The sequence below is a fragment of the Lissotriton helveticus genome, chromosome 12 (assembly GCF_964261635.1).
Source record: "Lissotriton helveticus chromosome 12, aLisHel1.1, whole genome shotgun sequence".
Lineage (NCBI taxonomy): Eukaryota > Metazoa > Chordata > Amphibia > Caudata > Salamandridae > Lissotriton > Lissotriton helveticus.
Window position 1 is genome coordinate 498,534,330 of NC_136073.1, and position 20,356 is coordinate 498,554,685.

Sequence of the window (20,356 nt, forward strand, 5' to 3'; positions counted from 1 at the left end):
TCAACTTGCTTCACCATCACATGGCTTCCCCAAGTGTTTGGGCTTTGCCTGAGTGTATGCTGCCCTGCGGCTGCCACAACAAGTCTCCGCAGAGCACCCTACACTTTGTAATGTTTTGTTGTATTTTAGCAGGCCCAGGAAGTTATTTTAGTACTCCTGCTGAAGTCCCTGATCTTTTCTCAAGTTCGCCCAGCCTTGGTTTACCTGCAGAGGCTCCCCAATGGATTTGTAATGTTTGCTGTTTTATGTTGTTTTCAAGCTGCATTGACATCTAGGAGATCAAGACCTGATTAATATCTGCCCTGATTATGCTGTCTTTGGGTTATTAATGAATGATATTTTTATGTGAAAATGTTTTGCTGAGACGATTTTATATTGCGTCTATTGTACTCTTTTATTTTTGTTTTGGTCAACCGGATAAAGATTTTCTGATGATGATGATGATGATGACGATACATTAGGCACGCAATTAGAGCACTTAAGCCCGCTCCTTTTCGCTGCATGCGCTCTCAGTGCTGTGGTAGTTGCGAAAGCTCAGATTCAGCTCAGAAGTGAGGTCTCATGTTTATTACAAGACAAGTCTTGCTTTAATTATGTGGTAAGGGGCATGATCAGCCTCCTCTTCATTTCCTGTCAGGAGAAGCCCCAGGAAGTCATGACGGCATTCTTCTGAAAGATTGACTTTCAGTCCAAGGACTACAAACCGGACTTTGTTGAACAGTTGATTTGGGGAATATTTTGTCTCCCTTGGCCTCTGTTCACTCCCAAAGGGACATGGTGGTATATTTTCTGCCCATTCAGAGATTCTGCTAGGTGTTTCGGCTGAGAAACAGTGTGATACGTCTGTTTCATGTAGCAGATGGGTGTTCTGAAAGGCCATTGAGTTGCTAGTGAGCATAATTGCCAATAAATGTTCTCTTCTTTTTCTAATATACAGAGACACATAAAAAATATATAGAAACATAACTTGGCCAGTATGTTTTGAACTCTACTGTTATCATGTAAAATGTCCTTGATAATTATATGTATATTATATGGTTGTTGAATTTATTTCTAGGATGTCATTTAGCTTTTCTCGAAGGCACCCATGTTTAGAATGTCGAAAATTACCTTCACTACAGCAGTTATTTATATTAATTAAGAACGTATTCTTCCCAAATACAGGGTGCCTATCTCTTTTGCAGTTAAATGGGGTGTTCCTGTCCTGTATATATGCAGCATACTGTGGTTAATTTGTGCCCGTGCCCGTATTTCTCAGCACCAGCACTCATTTATGACAGGCCACTACATGGTGTTGTTGTCTGTCTATATTTTTAACAGAGCACATCAGCAACTGTGTGTAGGAAAGCAATGTACATTAAAAAATATATAAATACCAAGTCGCACAGGCCATTGCCGCAGCCTGTGCGACATGGTATTTTTTTATTGGGTGAGATAGAATAGTTGAAATTGTTACATTTATTGGTGTGTTATAGCTGGTAGATATTGATGGCACTGGCGTCTGGCAGTGCTGTCTTGGGATGTGGGTGCCGCAAACAACAGCGGTTTTCTGTGAAATACATTTGGCCCTGGCACTTACTTCTTTACAATTAAAGCATTGGGTGTATGTGGCTTTTTTTTACGGGGTGGTTTGTATGCATCATAGCTTGTGCTAATACCTGGTATTTTTAACACACGTTTTATGCTCTATAGCAACATTTCCAATTAGTCATTTAGTGTATGCCTTTCCCTTATTACTGGCCTGGTGGTGAGTGTGCTTTTAGTAGCACTAGTTAAGAGTGACTATCCCTACCAACGCCTGTCTGCAAGAGTTAATGTTGGGTGAGGTGCTATGTATATGACTGGGCTTGCAAAGTCGTCTGAGATATATTCTGCAATGTACCCTGTGTGTTATGGGTCAGAGTGATACTGCTAACCCTTTGTGGTGCAAAGAAGTTGCCAACACACAGCTTTATTCTCTTTTTGTTTGATTGTTTGTATAAGAATCACAGTTTGTAGTCAACATAAATTAGGGTTGAACATATATGTTTGTGCTGGCCTTTGCTCCAATTGTTATTGTACCATTATCATGAATGTGTGCCACTCTCTTGCCTACCAATTCAGTGATAATGGGCCTAATTTCGATGTCGAGCGGACTGAAGTTTGCCCGAAACTGTCTCGGTCCTGGGACTGACCGGTCTGCAGTCCCAACTGCCTAATTAGGATGACACTGAACACTTTTCGGTCGCATTCCTACCTTTCCATATAGGAGTTTGCATTACGACCATAAACCGACCATAAGACATGCTTCCAGAGGGAAATGGGAGGTGCTGTTCATCCCTGCACCCCGTGACAGGCACCTTAAGGTGCCTGCCACTGGGTGCAGAGATCAATAGTGCCCCCTCAGTCCGCAAACCTGGAAGCCGCACACAAAACAGGGCCCTGGTTAGGGCCCCCAAATCACCTTCCAACAGGCCGGTGTGGAAACCATGCTGAAAATTGTGCATCGTGATCCCAAGGGTGGAAAGGCCCACCCTTTGGGATTACAAGCTGGTTTCGACTGGCCGACGGGCTCAGTGGGAATTATCAGCCAGTTTCAATTCTGACCGGCTGATACAAAATCTGCCGGTCAGAATTAAATCCGACGATGTGAGTCGGAAAGCTTCCGATTTTCGAACGGAGGCTTTCTGGTCTCCATCGTAATTGAACCCAAAATAGCTCAGCCGCCTGCACACCAAATACTCAATCAGATACTGTTACAACCATGTAGTTACTGATACTTCTTTTTATTAGTTTCTTCACATAGGGAAACATCCTTTACAACGCAACTTTTACCATGCAGTGCCTTTACGATGCAACTTTTACAACGCAAACCATTACAACGCATTGCGCTGGGGGGCGCTCTAGGATAGGGAATAGGTTTCATTTACTATCCAACACCTACCCTACTATCCATGGGGACTGGAGTTGGAATAGTAAATTAAACTATTCACTATCCAGCGCCCCAAAGCACTATGCGTTGTAAAGGCATGCATTGTAAAAACAGCGTTGTAAAGGCATGCGTGGTAAAAGCATGCGTTGTAATGTCATACATCCCTTCACATATTATGATTCCAGCCAGCCAACATGTGTTGCCTCACTGTATACCGATGACTTCATCAGGGCGGCAGCGTGTAGTAATCTGCTTGTAATTATCTTGTTACTTTCTCCCCAGCTGCTAAGCCAGTGTGACTGTGCTGCGTGGAATGTTGGTGTGGTTATTTTAGGTGGAATGTGTGGGTGCCTGGGATCTTACATGTGACAGTTGGAGTATGGGCTGAGCACCAGCCAGACTGCTCCTGGTGGGGCTGCTCTACATGAACTTCACAACCTGTAACTACAACTTTATAAATCTACCTAAAATCCGCCTCGGCTACTGGACTTCATTACTACATATTTTTGGCGACAACCTGGAGACAGACCCATGCATACTACCTGCCTTACAGAAGCAGTCACTGGCATGGAGATTAAGGAAACTTTGAAACAAGCCTTAAGAAGGAAGTACCAGGCCTTCCAGCCCCACCAGTGTCCTTATCACGAGACAGCCCTGGCCTGGACATGCTTCATTGGTATACATATTTGGATTTCAAGCAAATGGATAACTGGAGCGAACCTAAGCACTTTCACACATCTTATCTATGGAACATCATACTTCCTTACGAAATTTCTCCCAATGTTGCTGTCAACGGGAACGGGTCAAATTTGAAAGGAATAGCCACCTTAACAGTTTTTGCCTGGAGTGTTGAGCCATCTTACAGTTGTGAAATTTAAAAGTAAACAAGTTCTACATCTCTATACACTTTGCCATCACGTTTTTCTGTGTTGCCTTTGCGGATTGTGTCTATACTTGCTTTGGCATAAATTTGCAACGTTAAAGACTTGTTTTCATTTACCATCTACATAACGTAGGTTATAGCTACATGGGATGGTGTGGCACTTGTTTCAAAATCAGCATTAGTACAGGAAGCCTTTGGGGGCCATCACACTGGTATTGTATTGATTATGATGTTTATTTGGGGGGGGGTGCTAAAATCTGAATATGCATACAAAATTTTTACCACTGCTGTGTGATTGGAACATGGAGGCACACGTCTTTTAAAGCACACGCAAACACACCTGCTCCATGGAGGCCCGCAGGGTCTTTTCTACAGCGTTTGTGTTGCTATGCAGCTCTTCGAGCTACTGTGGGACACTTTGCTGCATTGGCGTCCCTTTAGCCACCCGGCGCACATCATTGCTACGTGCTGACATCTTAGGTGCTATCTGGCATTCCCATAGCTTCATTCAAGAACGTGTTGTCATCAGAATCAGTTCTTTATGCTTTGCCCATTTTACCAGCAAGCTCTGCTGGAACACCTTTTGGGTAATCCATCATTCAATACCAGCGTCTTCAGTGCCCAGCATGATCATGCTGTTCCGGTACAGTTTTGGGAAGTTTTAACAAGAGTCTTCAACTTGGAGAGATGTGATTATAGCGGTATTTTCCATGATTTCCGGTAAGACTGATCTAGTTTTGTAATCATGAGTTTTCTGTCAAAATAGAAGCTGCTGTTCGAATTTATTGCTTGGACTTGCTGTTTCATACCCACTCAAGTGAGAAATCGCCCCTTACAAGAGACTGTTTTGTCACTTTTGTAGGTTACCCTACATTAGTGGTCCTAGTGTTTTAGTGGGTGGTCACCTATTTTGTTTTGTTGGTTGTACAACTCACACTCTTATATGAAGATGGCTTTAAATGTTTAATGGGTGGTAATCACCCATCTCAAGTTTTGTAGTTTCCCTCTTTATTTGTAAAACCTTGTGCTGCACATTTGTTGTACAGTGTGTAAGTCACCCTGTGCTTCACTTACACATGTATTTGTCAAACGGTATGTAAGTCACCTTGTGCTGCACATTTGTTGTACGGTGTGTAAGTTACCCTGTGATACACTTATACATCTATTCCTCAAAGATGTGTAGGTCACATTGTGCTGCAAGTTTGTTGTCTGGGGTGTAGGTCACCTTGTGCTACACGTTTGTTGTTTGGTGTTTACGTCAACTTTTATTCTCATGTGATGTTTGTTGTTATTTGCCTCATATATTGTTTATTTTATGTTCTCCTCTCATCTCCAATGTTGATGTAAAGCGCTCTGATACCCTCAGGTGTAGCCAGCGCTATATACAACCTTTTAAATAAATAAATAATATAAATAACTTGTGCTACACTTACCCATTTGATTGTTAAACGGTGCGTAAGTCACCCGGTGCTGCACATTGTTTTATGGTGTGTAAGTCCCCATGTGCTACACGTTTGTTATACAGTGGGTAAGTCACCCTGTGCTACACGTATACATGTTTTTGTTAAACAGTGTGTACGTTACCATGTACCATATGTGTTGTTTCCTACCCCTAGGTCATAGCAGCTGTATGGGTCGGTGTCAACCAACTTTTTCTTTTTTCATAATCTCTTTATTCATGAGGTTTGTTGGGTGTGGGTGTTCCCTGTTGTTTCAGGTTACTCCACTCATTAGTTTTTTGTTGACTTTCTTTCGGGTGTCCTTCACCCATTTCTACTATGCTTCATTAAATTTATAGAGGAGGAGAATGTGTGAAATATTATATTATCTTGAATATTTTTCTGCGTATCTGCTCTATGCTTCTTTATTCCTTATGCATATTTTTCTATGCATTCCTTTGTCTTCATCTTGTACTTCTTTCTTTCTATTCCATTTTCTTTTCTATATTTTCTTGTGCATCTTCTTTATCTTTTCCTTTCTTTCTCACAGTGGTTTTTCATTTTATCTATACTGTTTCTTTCAGTTTTTGGGTTGCATTCCTTATTGCTTTTTCTTTTATGTTGCTTATTTCTTTTTTCTTGGGTTTTTCTTGTTAGAAGCTTATTTGTATTTGCTGTTTCATTTTTGTGTTTTGGAAGAAAGGAGGATATGTAGTAATCTGGGTTGTAATTATCTTGTTACTGTCTCCCCAGCTGCACAGCCAGTCTGAATGTGCTGCATAGAAGGTTGGTGTGGTTATGATAGATGGAGTGTTTGGGTGCCTGATATCTCAAGTGTGACAGTTGGAGTATGGGCTGGGCAGCAGGCAGACTGCTCCTGGTGGAGTTGCTCTACATGATCTTCACAACCTGTAACTACAACTTAATAAATCTACCTAAAGTACACCTCGGCTACTGGACTTCATTACTATACAGTGGTGTAGTATGATTGTTCCATAGTTGGGGAAAAGCAGTATGTTTTTCAAAATAGGTTTGTCTGGGAATGGTATTCCAAAATGTGTATATTTGTTGGTGTGGCATCAGCAAATAAGTTTGTCTGGGAATGGTATGCCAAAATGTGTATGTTTTGATTGCATGGCTTCGGCCTACATTTGTTTGTGTGGCATTGATTGCAGTTTGTAGTGCTTGTAGTTTAGGCAGGTGCAGCAGTCTTTGTTCTGTTGTATATGTTGTACCATGAGGGGACTTGAAGACATTGTGGTTTAAGGGGTGAACCTCTTATTGTCTGGTTGGTAGTGTGTAATCAATCGTGTTTACAACCATTACGCTGCACAAAGGGGTTTATTTCTGAAATTCTGAACATTAAGTGGATTTAACAGTAATTCTTCTGGTGCTAGTATATCACTCATAGTGTCACACACAAGTCACTAAAAAGTCACACAAAAGCACACTGAGAATATTGAAATGCCACGCATGGGCAAAACAAATACTTGAAAGCTATCCTGTATATTCTGAATATGTTATTTAAATCACAAAGGAAAAAACAAAAACGAACCAACAAGATCTGTTTTTATCAAAAAAGTACAAATTGTATTTTTATTAATGATATACAAAAAATAATAAAACAGCCCATTCATACTGTTCCAATCATATCAACAGTCATACCTCATCCAAAATTGGCCTCAATGAAAAAACAATCTCACAGATTTGATAACAACAGTAATGTGATAATTAGTGTTCACATATATAATCAGGCAAAACAATGTGGCACAAATGTAATTGACTTTAGTAATGTTCTATGCACATTTCAGCACTAGCGTAGTGTAGTTCCTATATTCCCAATAGGCTCTGCGCATTGGAATAACATAAACAGCAGTTTAGATGTAGGACTGAGGTCATCTAGGTCTCTACTGACTATGTTAGACTTAATTAGGTTTGCCAGCTAGCTCAGAGGTCACTAGAAACTTTCTCGAGTAAACAAGGAGGTGATAACTTCCTTGAATAGACAAGAAGGGATTAGCTTCTGACAACCGCATAAACATGACAACTTTGCTCCCTCAGAATAAAGAGTATATCTCCAGATTTGTGTGAAAACAATAGACAGCTATTTCACTCAGTCAATCGTGCATGCTTAATTTCACCAGGAGTGCAGAGATATAGAGAGACGGGCGTTTTCAATAAAAGTTGTTATTTATTGAGCAGTCTTCTTTCTCATGCAAGAGAAATGAATTGCCACAATTGCAATACTTATCATGAAGTAAAGTGCGTACAGTAAAAGGAGTATTATGAAATAATACTGTAAAAGCATTGATATGGTTTCTTAGCCATATGATACTTTAAAACGGATAAAATATATACATACATAAAAACATTGACTAACGTACTCAACTGGTGCTTCTAATATACGCCTACCCCGGTGTACCTGACCTAAGCCTAATACGTGGGAAGGAGGAAGTAAGTTGCAGTTTAAGTTAAGTTGTTTTTGTGCCAAGAATCTGAATCAAGAATTCTCTTAAGGATTTAGTCAGCTCCGTAGCTTGGTAATAGAATGAAGGAGGTCTTGTATCTCGTGTCTCAGGACTCGATCTCCCAGCAACCCGCAAGGGTGACTGGAAACACCGGAGCTGGAATTTCTCGGCAGGTGAAAAGACAGCGTCTCTCTCAGTGTGTCAAATGGGAGGGTCGGCTTCCTTCAGCACTCGAATCAGCTGGGCGTCGGGCAAGTAGATAGCCGCTCTGCTCCAAACCACTGTGTGTTTGCTTAAGGCAACGTTGGCATATTTATACCTGGAAGGTGCCGAGTTTGACGTAAAGTTGGACATAAGACATCACTAAGAACTAACAGTTCTTTCTGGACTCCAGGAGTTCTTGTGCAATTCAAAACAAAAGCAGGGGGAATTCCCGGGCTGCTGGAGGCTTGGTTTCTTTAAAGAACACGTTGTGCTTTCTAGGAGTCTATGGGAGTAGCCTTGCCGTATTTGGACTGCATGGGCTATGACTGAATATGGACATGATTCTTATGCCTTTATAAGTTTATGTGTTGTTATAACCACATAAGGGCATGAATCGGGGATATTTAATTAGGGTCCTAGATAGATTCACAACACCCACTCCACGTATTATGTCAATCATTACTGAATACTAAGCAATACTAAACATATAACGATGCATGTGTGTTTTCCAACCCACTGCAAAACACATAAATAGCATTTGAAATGGTATATGGTAAATACACGAAAATGAGTATTGGTACTTTACATTTTCAAGCAGTTGTATCATTCAGATAATGCATATATAAATATTAGCTGAATGAATTTGCGAAAATTACATTTATGAAATGGCTCTTAATTACAGAAAAAAAGGTCGAGAGTGACCATTTCATCACATATTTATACAATACTGCACATGTGCTAGAGGCTAAGTCTAAATATTGTCTGTCGTGTCTCTAAGAGTAGAAGCTCTGTTCTCTAAGAATAGTTCTACTTTAAGCAGAGTACCATGTGCCAAAAAAAAGGTAAATATTTTGGAAATGGAAAAAAAAAATGTGTTTTCAGGGGAAAAAATAGTTCCAATTGTTTTCAGTAGTTCTGTTTATCAAAACTGAAGGCCGAATTCAGAGTTCAGGGAATGCTGTGTGCTCGTTGTTTTAAATGTTATTCTCGTTGTTAGGAGGGAACATCATATCAGACAGGCTTGCAAAAAATTGGTCTACAACATCAGGTGAAAGTTCGACCAGATTCGAAAAAGCCGAAATTGTGCAAATGTGAGAATGATTGCTATCATCGATGTCTGGCTCAGCAATGCTCACAGAAGGTTGTACCTGTGTGGTGCTGCTTTCATCTCGTACTTCACCGCCACCTAATCGTAATGGTGAAGTCTCAACAAATGCCGTCATCAGAATAGGAAGGCGCTGGGGACAACACGTTGCATGAGCCGTTACCGAACCAAGCAAAGTATCGATATCGATAGGTACTGCTGATAGTAGTGTAAGACAGACGTCCAACACGCATTATTCTCCACATAGAAGACATCGAAGCACAGGTAAGATGCAATCTTGCCAGATTGGTCTGAATGAAAGAAACCAAGTTGTATTCAGATCTCTTAGCCGGGCTAATCCGAGGACTTTAGTGATTCGGTCTCGGTAGCGTATTGCTAGGATCGTTTCTTCCATTGTAGCTGGAGTTTTGAATGTGGCTTGGCTTGCCATATTGGAGCAGAAGGAACAAAAATAAAATTCCTGCTACGAGTCCCAAAAGAAGAGTCAGGCCGCCGAATAACGAATGCACAAAATTCGGGAAAATGCCCAGAACTGTTTCAAAGGGTGCTAACAGTCCCGAAAAAATTGTCTTAAATACATGTGCGATGCCACTGGTATCAGACATGTTTAAAATTTGACCTAACATTTCTACGAAATGTACAGGGCAATTTGTTGATAATAGGGAATGTATCTCTGCCGCTGTCCTTGCAACTTGCAGATCAGACGTCTCTTTGGACGAAGTTAAAGGCACAGTTGTCTGTAAAAGAATAGACTTCATTCTGCTTAAAGTATCAATTCGAATAGAAGAGATATTCAAAGAAGGCCATATTGCCGCCTCCATGTCTGGATTGCCGTTTGGATACAATACTTGCATTCAGCAAATGACCCTGGAAGTAACAGTTACGAGATAGGCTTTTCCTGGCACCATACCACAACAGCTGTGGTCACTTATTAGAACATAGCTGCCGTTGGAAAGCTGTCTGAAAAAAGACTCTATCTGTGTTGCAGGAGTGCCGTGCAGGTGACATGAAAGGTTATTTGATGAACCTTCGCAGGCTCCATGCAAGTTAATACCTTGACACAGAAGTGTACCGCTTAGTGATTTTCTACAATTGTTACCACTAAGGAATACCTCTTTTTTCCTTTCACTATAACATTTATGTGCATAAGGTAATTTCCAGGTTGATTTGATGTATCCTTTACCCAACCTTTCATACAGGCCTGCTGGTATATACTTTTGGCAATATTTAAACTGGAAAGTTGTTATCGGAATTGTAATTGTTCTGTGTATTATCCATTCAATGACAGGTCTCTCTGACATTGTCAATAGTAATCTCTCAAGTTTTTCAATGCTTAGAATCGTATAGTCTGCTCCTTTTTGTAACAAACTGATCTGTTTATCAGTAAGGTTAAAGATAAAAAATAATGACGTTGTGTTGATTAGACGCCATGGCACGTAGCCTGAACGCCGGTTTTGCAAATTCCAGCCTAGCTGTACAATAGAACGTAATTGGGACTGACCATGTTGTAACATTAGCAAGTCCTGCTCTATTATATCAATAGAAGATGATACAATGCTGCCCAGTGAATAAATTCTGGAGGACAGAGTCGTTAACCCATTGTCCACTACAGAAATGGATTTTTCCAAATTTATACGATCAATTTCTCGGTTTTTTTCAGCTGTTTCAACTTGCATTACTTTCCAAGCTTTGTTGTAAGCAGCGGATATACCGGCGTATATGAAACATTTTTGACGCTGTTTGCGAGGTCCCAGTATGAAATCTCGTAAGTCAGCACCTTCTTTAAGTAAAGTCAAGTGTTGCTTAATTTCTGGCAGTGTGGATTTTTGTAGCCACTCAAGGCATAGTTTTCCTACACTATATGTTGTAACTATCCCTGGATGTTGTCTCTGGGAATATCTTGGGTCTGGCCTGTTCTGTTTGAACCTCTGTGTTTTGTTCAGGAATCTATCTTGACAGTTACTAGTGTCTGTGGGCCAGATCAACCATTTTTTCCAATCAGGATTTGTTCTGTTTTGGTGTAAAATATGGGATATGTCTATCTCCACATCTGTAGTGCTATTACTATCAGGTATGGGCTTCAGGATAGACGGTTTGTTTAAGTCTTTTGTCTTGGCTAAACCAAGACAGGTTGTCTGTTGAATGGTGTCATTCAGGAATATTATCTGTTCTGGGATCATTGAGGCTCTAAATAATGCTTCTAGACCTTGTACCTGCCAGTCTTTTGAACCCCAGATGGTTTTTGTTTCAATGTTGTTTTTCCAAAATTCAAAACCAAATATAGACATTTTATCATAACATTTTTCAGAATAAATCTATTTAGTATTTGTCAACATTGTTTTCATTCCTGTCTTATTTAACATTTTAAAATAAAACTGTTCTGGATCACTGTTGTTAAACCCTGAGAAGTATGTGAATTTCTCATAAAATGTTTTCGAGCTGCCTTTTGGCGGTGTTGGACAATGTTCCCATTGATTATAATTTAAAACATTTCTAGGTTGAGCAGATTTATGCAAATAGTGATGACCATAATGATTATAACAGTACATTTCTTCATAATTTGATGAACCCTGCACGCCGCCGCCTAAACTCGAGCTGTCCTGTGGCAGAGGACGGGCTCGCTGGCGGCGCGCAAACATTTTAAAATTATTATTTACTCTCTTCTGGGCTGATCACTAGCCTTTGGGTGCTCTCCCCGCTGAGAACTAGCGGCGATATTCTTTTTTAGTAATATTTAAATCCCCCCGCCCTACCCGCCCTGTTGACCCCGCCCCCCAGGTCACGGGTCTATTTACTCTTCGCTGCACGCCGCCGCCTAAACTCGAGCTGTCCTGTGGCAGAGGACGGGCTCGCTGGCGGCGCGCAAACATTTTAAAATTATTATTTACTCTCTTCCGGGCTGATCACTAGCCTTTGGGTGCTCTCCCCGCTGAGAACTAGCGGCGATATTCTTTTTTAGTAACATTTAAATCCCCCCGCCCTACCCGCCCTGTTGACCCCGCCCCCCAGGTCACGGGTCTATTTATACGGACCTAATGTGTCAGCGCAGCGGACGAGCGCAGCGGGCGCGTCGTAGGCGCGCCGGAGTTGCGCCTGAGTTAAGCCCGTCTGCGCCCGTCCGCGGCCGACCGGGGCTAGGGACTTGTCACTCTGCACCTGTTATTGCCTACTCCTCGGCTAGTCTAAAACTTTTACAAGGTGAGTGGCCACTTCCATCGGTCATTAGCAGTAACATCTCAAGCCTTGGTCTCACCCTTTCTACTCCGACGTCTGTCCTTCCTTGCCCTCCACTCCCCCCGTTTTGTCTTTTATACTATTAAACACGAGGTCAGCAGTGAAACATCACCAGGATTTATTTATTTTGCTTGACACTCAGAAGCCTGATATACTGTGCTTAACGGAGACGTGGTTCGGTGACTCGTCACTCCCCGCTCTCTTAGCGGCTCTTCCCGCTACCTATGTGGCTCTTCGAATTGATCGTCCCGCAGGGAAAAAGGGAGGTGGCGTAGCGCTTATCGCCAAAACCGAGTATAATTTCCAGTCAATTCCATCTGTCGATATTGACTCCGTCGAGTATCTGGTAGCTCGCTCTGATACCTTCTCCCCTCCTTTGATTTGTCTATTGACCTATCGCCCCCCTCAAAATACCCCTCATTTTATTACAGCCTTTCAGGACCTGGTAGCTACGCTGACAGTTAATCATGCCTCCCTCCTTATATTGGGGGATTTTAACTATTGGCCTAACGACCCGGCTGAATGTCAGGCTTCGAAACAATTTTCTGACCTGCTTCAGTCTTTGAATTTTATCCCCCGTGTTCAGGTTCCTACGCATATCGGTGGACACGTGCTTGACCAAGTTTGGTCTCTTAACTACTCTATCTCTTCTGTAGCAGTGTCTCCGTGTCCGTGGTCTGATCACTCTTTTATTTGTTTTACGCTTCATTTTTGCGTACCAGCCAGGATCCCGCGGGTAAAGAACTCCTGGGCCAGGAATTGGAACCGGGCCGACCTGACTGTGTTATCATCATCCCTCTTAACCACTGCGCCCGACTTAGGCGGTCTATCCTCGTCAGCACAACTTACTGGGATAAATACCTGGCTTATGGAAGGCTGCGATTCAGCGGCCCCCCTTCGCCGGATCTCAATTAAGAGACCTAAGGAGGCGAACAGATGGTTTGATAGTAACCTAAAAGAAAAGAAATTGTCCCTTCGCCGCGCTGAAAGACTCTGGAGGAGGGAATACTGTCCCTATCTGAGAACTCGTTATTTAACACTTCGGCAGGACTATAAGAAAGCTATTGTTGAAACTAAAATTGTCTACTTTTCATCAAAAATTTTAACAGTGGAGAACCAACCTCGAGAAATTTTTTCTATAGTTAGGGAACTAGCTTTCTCTGATAGGAGTACATCTAAACCCCTCCCTACTCAATCTCTATGTGATTCATTAAATTCTTACTTTATAGATAAAGTAATTAATATTAAAAGTAACATTCCCCCTCCCTCTGCTTCTTATGTTGACCCCTGTCCACCAGCCCTGCCACTTAGTTTAACTTCAATTCCTCCTATCACGGAAACCGGGTTCCAGGAAATCTTGCTAAAGGTTAAGTCAGGTTCACCAGCGGACATCTGCCCGGCTCGTATCCTGCAGCAAATTTTCAAGGTCTGTACACAGCCCCCGATCACCTTCCTAAATAGTTCCCTCTCACAGGGAATTGTGACCCCGGCCCTTAAAGTAGCTACCATTGTGCCCATTCTGAAAAAACCAGGGGCCGATTCAGCTAATTCTTCCAACTATCGGCCCATCTCGTTGCTGCCGTACCTGGCCAAGGTGCTTGAGCGGCACGTGGCTGCGGTGCTCAGCAACCATGTTGAGGCCACGGGAGGCTTGGCATCCTGCCAGGCTGGCTTCCGTCCCGGTCACTCGACCGAGTCTGTGGTGGTGTCAGTCCTAAATACACTCAGGGAGGGTCGAGACCAAAATAAACATCAAGCCCTGGTGCTCCTCGATCTTTCCGCCGCTTTCGATACGGTGGACCACTCCATCTTGCTTTCACGTATCGGAGCGGCGGGAATCGGAGGGTCAGCACTAGTATGGCTCTCGTCCTTCCTGCGGGATCGCACTCAGGCGGTCCGGTTGGGAGAGTTCAAGGCAGACCCTATGAAGGTCACTTGTGGTGTTCCCCAAGGTTCTTCTCTTTCTCCTTTATTGTTTAATCTTTATATTTACCCTCTTATTTTTGCACTTCAACAGCTGGAGGTTGCTGTGTTTAATTATGCAGACGACCTCCAGCTGGTCTTTGACCTCTCTTCTTCCCCTCACGCTATCTCTAATTTTCAGTCTATTATGATTTTTATCAGGGACTGGATGAGTCACAACCATCTGAAGCTCAACCCGGAGAAAACCGAGTTGGTGCTTACGGGTGGCTCCTCCAGTCCCTGGAACTCTGCATTTTGGCCCCTCACTCTTGGCTCTACCCCCCTTCCTTCTTCTATGGTAAAAACATTGGGTATAAAAATTAACAATCAGCTCACTCTACATTCACAGGTTGGTGCTGTTGTTTCTTCCTGTTTTCTTATGCTTAGAACTATTCGTATTGTTTCCCGTTTTTTTTCCCCCCTGGCACTTAAACTCATTATGTCTGCCCTGGTCATCTCCCGGCTAGACTATGCCAATGCCCTTTACAACGGCATTCCGGCATATAGCCTACGCAAACTCCAGCTTGTGCAGAACCAAGCAGCCCGGCTGGTTTATGGCCTTCCCCGGTTCCATCATTCTACACCTTTGCTGAAGGAACTGCACTGGTTGCCTGTTCGGCAACGTTCGCTTTTTAAAATGGGGTGCATGGTATTTCAGGCACGACAGGGAACGGCCCCGGCCTTCATTTCTTCCCTTTTAACTAACTATGTTCCCGTCAGACATCTTCGGTCGTCTGATCGGTCCCTATTGCTAGTCCCTCGTTTCATCAGGAAAAAATGGGGAGGTTCCAACTTTTCTGTACTAGCCCCGGCATTTTGGAACTCCCTGCCTGACCACCTTCGTGCTCTAAAACAATACTCCCTCTTCCGCAAGGGCCTGAAAACTTTTTTGTTTGCTCAGGCTTTTCCCCTCTAATGGCTTAGCCCTGTTTTATTGTTTGCCGCCAAAGCGCCAAGAAACCGTAATGGTGTATGATGCGCTATATAAATTTTTTAAATTCAAATTCAAATTCACCCTGTAAATAATCATATTCTGGGAATTTAGCTGACATTACTAAATCTGACATCATATTATTAATATTTTCAAAGTCCCGATTATCAGAGAAAGTACTTGGTGTCACAAAGTCACTTAAGGAAACCTTAAATTGATGTGGATATTTCAAAAGCTCAATCAGGCCATAGTCAGTCAGTCAAAAAATTACTTTATTTGGTATTTCACAACCATAAAGTATACATATCCAAAAACAATTTAAAAGTAACAAACACTTAAAAGTTCCTTTAGTTAAAAATGTCTTTTCTCCTTTTTTCCTTTACAAACTAACCCAGTCATTACGAAGGTCTGATTCTGCTTTTTGAAGCTTGGTCTCTACAGAATTCATAAACTTTACCCCGCGGCATATCAAAATGTTTGAACCTGCTCCCAACCAGCTGGTCACAGCTTGCCTGCAGGTATGGATCTGTAGCATATTAAAAATTGGTTTCAGTAAAATTTTCCTTTCTTCTTTAGAAGACTCACACGTGCACAGGAGGTGACACAAGGTCTCACTGTGATAATCGCATAATCTACATCTTCGTTCCAGGTGAGTGACCTTCCATGATGGAATCAAATCTTTTGAGCGCCAGGAAGCCGCTTGGCCACAGTGCGCTTAATTAAGTTCCTTTTTCATTTCATTTCATTTCATTTCATTTCAATCAAATCTTTTGAGAAATGGTTACCCATTCTGAAGGCCATAAATTTTGTTTTTAGTGATAGCCGGAAGTGCGCAGTGAGATAAGGTTGAGCTTTTAGTCGTTTATACGAATTTAGAATGGTCCATGCGTGTCGACGTTTGGCAAAAGTCTTTTTATCCTCTACCAGAGATAAGGCTTTTGCGTTTAGATTGCAAATTTTTTTAAAGGACGTTGTTTCCGGTGGGTTATTCCAGATCTCCACCATTTTTAGGGTATCTAGTGATGCTCTCAGGTCATAGCCCCATGAGTCAGGTTCCTGTTGGTCATATTGTTTTTTAATTTCTTGCCCACATAAGTTGTTTAAGGATCCAGTTTCCGATAATCTCAATTTCCAGCACCATTTCACTAGAGCTGCTTTCCTCTGGTAGATTTGATTTTGTAGACCAAATTCTAGCCTTATTTGGGCTGGGGCTGCTCCTTTGTATTTGTGAAAGACAGATTTGTATATTCTTGTCTGGAGTGCGTTTAGGGTAGCTGCTTCTTTCCCATGCCATATTTCCAGACCATATGAGAGGGATGGTAAGACTTGGGCTGTCATTACTTTTAACAGGTGGTCATATGATGGACATTGCAATTTCTTTTGCAAAACCTTGTAAGCAAAGCTCAGTGCTTGGGCCTTTACGGCAATTGTTCTTTTATGTTCTATGAGGGACATGTTTTTACTTATTGTAACCCCCAGATATTTATAAGCAGTTGTTTCCTCAATGGGTTTTCCTTTTGTTTGCCAATTGAAGGATTTTCCACTGGTGCCCGTCAATCTCACCACCTTTGTTTTTTTGATGTTTATTTCCAAACCTTCTCTCTCGAAATAGTCAGTTAGTTCCGATATTACTCTTTGTAGGCCTATTGGGGTTTGGCTTAAAACTACAATGTCATCCGCATATTGGAGGCACTGGATGCTTTCATTGGCCAGTTTGGGCGGGTGTCCATTAACATTCTTGAGATGGTCTTTCAAATCGGCCAGATATATATTGAAAAGGCTTGGGGAGAGCACACAGCCTTGTTTAAGGCCATTAGTTATTTTTGTTCAGCAGATATTCTTCTTCCATCACCCAATTTTATCTTGGCCCATGTTCTGCTATATAAAGCCATTAATATTTCCGTTAGTGCCGGTGGGAGACCCATGAGATCCAATTTTTCCCATAGTCGTTTTCTGGGAACTCGATCGAAGGCGGATTTCAGGTCTATATAGCAAGCTATTAGACCGATCTTCTTTTTCCTTGCTCCTTCGATTAGTAAGGACAGGGCTGACAGATTGGTTAAGCAGCCCATGCCTTCCCTAAAACCGGTTTGAAAGTTGGGTATTATATTGTGATCTATTATCCATTGTCGTAGTAGAGACAATATGCAAGAAGAAAAAAGCTTTGCCTCCACATCGATTAGGGCTATTAGTCTGTAGTTACCAGGGTCCATTCTGCATCCACTTTTAAGGAGAGGGTGGAAGATGTTTCCTTGCCAAGATTCTGGAATCCTTTTTTCCTTATAAATGTGGTTAAATAATGGGGTCAGGTAAGTTGCCCAGAAGTCGATATCATATCTGAATAAGGCATTAGGCATTCCATTTGGGCCAGCTGCTCCCTCCACTTTTAGTTTCCTTATTAGTCTGATTAGCTGTTTGGCAGTTGTCAAGGGTATTAGATCCTCTAAGGCAGTGCCTTCGGGCTGGAACTTTTTCCACTGTCCCAGGGTTTTTTCTTTTTGTTCTTGACCCTTTTTTGAGTAATTAGATGTTACTATGTTAGTTGGGGGGCTCTGGAAGTTATACAAATTGTCGATATATGCAGCCCATGTATCTTCACTTATTCCTATGTTATGTTGCTCACCAGCTCCTTTCGATAATTTATTTATGATTTTCCAAAATTCTCCACTGTTAGGTAGTTTGCTTGTTCTTAACAGTTCTATCCAGATTTCCTCTATGAAAGATGTTTTTGCTTTTCTGCAATCTTCTTTATATTCTTTCCTCATTTTTTGTATAGCGGTGTGATCTACTTCTTTTCCTAATCTTTTTTCTGCGGCCATTTTTCTTAACTTTTTCGAAATTTCTCTTTTCTTGTCTCTTAGGTTGAAATTATACCATGGATCTTTATTTACTTTGTATCCATAAATTGCCGGAGATTTTACTGCGAATTTTCCTAGTACAAATTTATGTAAATTCTCCCAATTTGTTATGGGTGATTGGTTTATTATGGCGTTCGTGAAATTTACGTGTTCCAGTACCGAGTCCACAATTTCTTTTTTTATATTGCCTTTGCTTTTGATTTTCGTCAATTTGTATATCTCCGGAATCGCGGTAAGAAATTCTAATTGAGTTTTATCTTCGATGTTTTTCCTCATGATAATCTCTTGTGCGGAATGGTCGCTCTCTGGTCGGATTTGGATTCCGAAATAGTCTATGCTCTTTTTTAATTCATTGCTTGTTAAAGTGAAGTCGATTATAGAGTTCCTTTTGCCACTGGTAAAGGTGGTTTTGGCAGGTATATCTCCCTCTGTGTTTCCGTTTAGGATTATTAAACCTAGAGATTCCAGTTTGCCCCAAATATTGTGTAATTTATCCTTAGTCGTATTGGCTTTTATTAGGTTGCTGTTGAAGTCGCCGGAAAGAAATATCTCATGAAATTGATAAGTTTTGCGTAGGGATTTTATCAAATTTGTTAAAGTTAATGCTTTATTCTTTTTTGTTGTCTTATCTGGGTGGATATATATATTTATAATTATTAAATTCCATCCTGGACTTTTTTTGCTTGCTTTTGACTCGATTTTGACCAGTTGTAACCAATTTTCCCCTACATCGAGCAATTCGGTTTTCCAGTCTAGGTTGTTCGTAATAAAGGTAGACAGGCCACCCCTTGGGTGTCCAAACTTTGCCAGTCTTTCTGCCAGTATGTGGTGTTCCTCGTATCCCAATATTTGCTTCGGGGTTAGATTCCATGTTTCCTGAAGTAGTATTATTTCGAAATTACTCAGGTAGTCTATTGTCTCTTGATCTTGGGACATTTCTTTGAAACCATGTACATTCCATGAGCAAATCTTTATTTTTTTTATTACTGGTTTTGGGATTAATTTGATATTATGTCTTTGATTTTTTAGTGCCAGTTTCACTACATCAGGATTGATGAGAATTTAGTGCCTGAGCTACCCAAAACCAATCCTTGTAATCCTTCTGACGCTGGTATTCCTGCTTTGTTTTGATACTGCTCAGATCTTGTTCGGGGATTGTTTTATTTCTTGCTCCCATTAGGATTGATTGCGTTTTTTCCTTTGTATTATTAGATTGGGGAAATGAATTACTTAACAGTGGGAATGGATATTTTATTGGGGTGTGACGCTCTAGAGTTATTTCCCATTCTGAAAAATGAGTCCTAGTTGAAAAAATAAGATCTGCTATTTCTTTGGATCCCCAGGTGGTTCTACTTATTTCCATGTCTGTTTCTTTGTTTCCTTGGATGAATTCTAGGGCTTTTAGGTCGCTTGTTGTTATACCCCTTAGTTTTGGTATCACTTCAAATAATCGCAGGATATTTCCTCTGTTCAGTGTGTCTGTGTTTCCTTTTGTTTGATATTCCGGCTTAAACAATAATGTACATTCTGCTTCCATACTGACCGATTCGGGATGTCGGATTTGATAGACTCTCCTTTTTCCCTCACTTGGAACAAAATGTATATGAGATATGTTGTCGTTCTGGCAGACCGTAGTTGTTGAGTCCGATCGGATGTAATCTACCATAGCTGCCTCTTTTGTGGGATGCGATTCATCTCGGTTTATTTGTATGTTGTTTACGTTTTGCCCTATTTTATCCTTAGACTCATTTTCGGGGCTATCTCTACAGGTTCTTCCTTTATTTCCTACTGTGATGGTCAAGTAAATATTAGATTCCCTCACTTGGTCTGCCTCTGTATTTTGTCTTTGCTCGTGTTCCGTTTTTATATGTTTGAGTGGTGGATTTCCACCATTATGACAACTTGATCCTTTTTGGGCCAGAGTTTCGCAAACCCTTTCTTGCGTGTTATCCTGAATTTTTTGTTGTTCTACGGCTTCCATACTGTTTGATTTTAATGTTTCGTTTTTGTAGTTGGTTTTCTTTGAAAATGACTTTTCCTCATCTGTTGGTTTCCCTTCTGTATTTGATGGTATTTTGGTCTGATCAGAAAGTCTTGTTTGTTCTACTATTTCCTCTGTGTTTTTTACTTTTTTCCCATCCTCTCTGGTGGAGGTATCTATATTCTGATTAATTGGGGTAGCTTCTGTCTTTTGTTCGAAAATGGCAAAAAGTTTGTTTACCTGCTTATTTTTAATGGCTTTTTTTCTCGCCTTCCTTGCCCGTTTCCGTTGTCTTTTAGTTAGGGGTTCTGACGTGCCCGACGAACTCATTGTTTTGTTTTCTTCCAGGCTACTCGTTGGTGGTTCATTTTTGTCTGAGT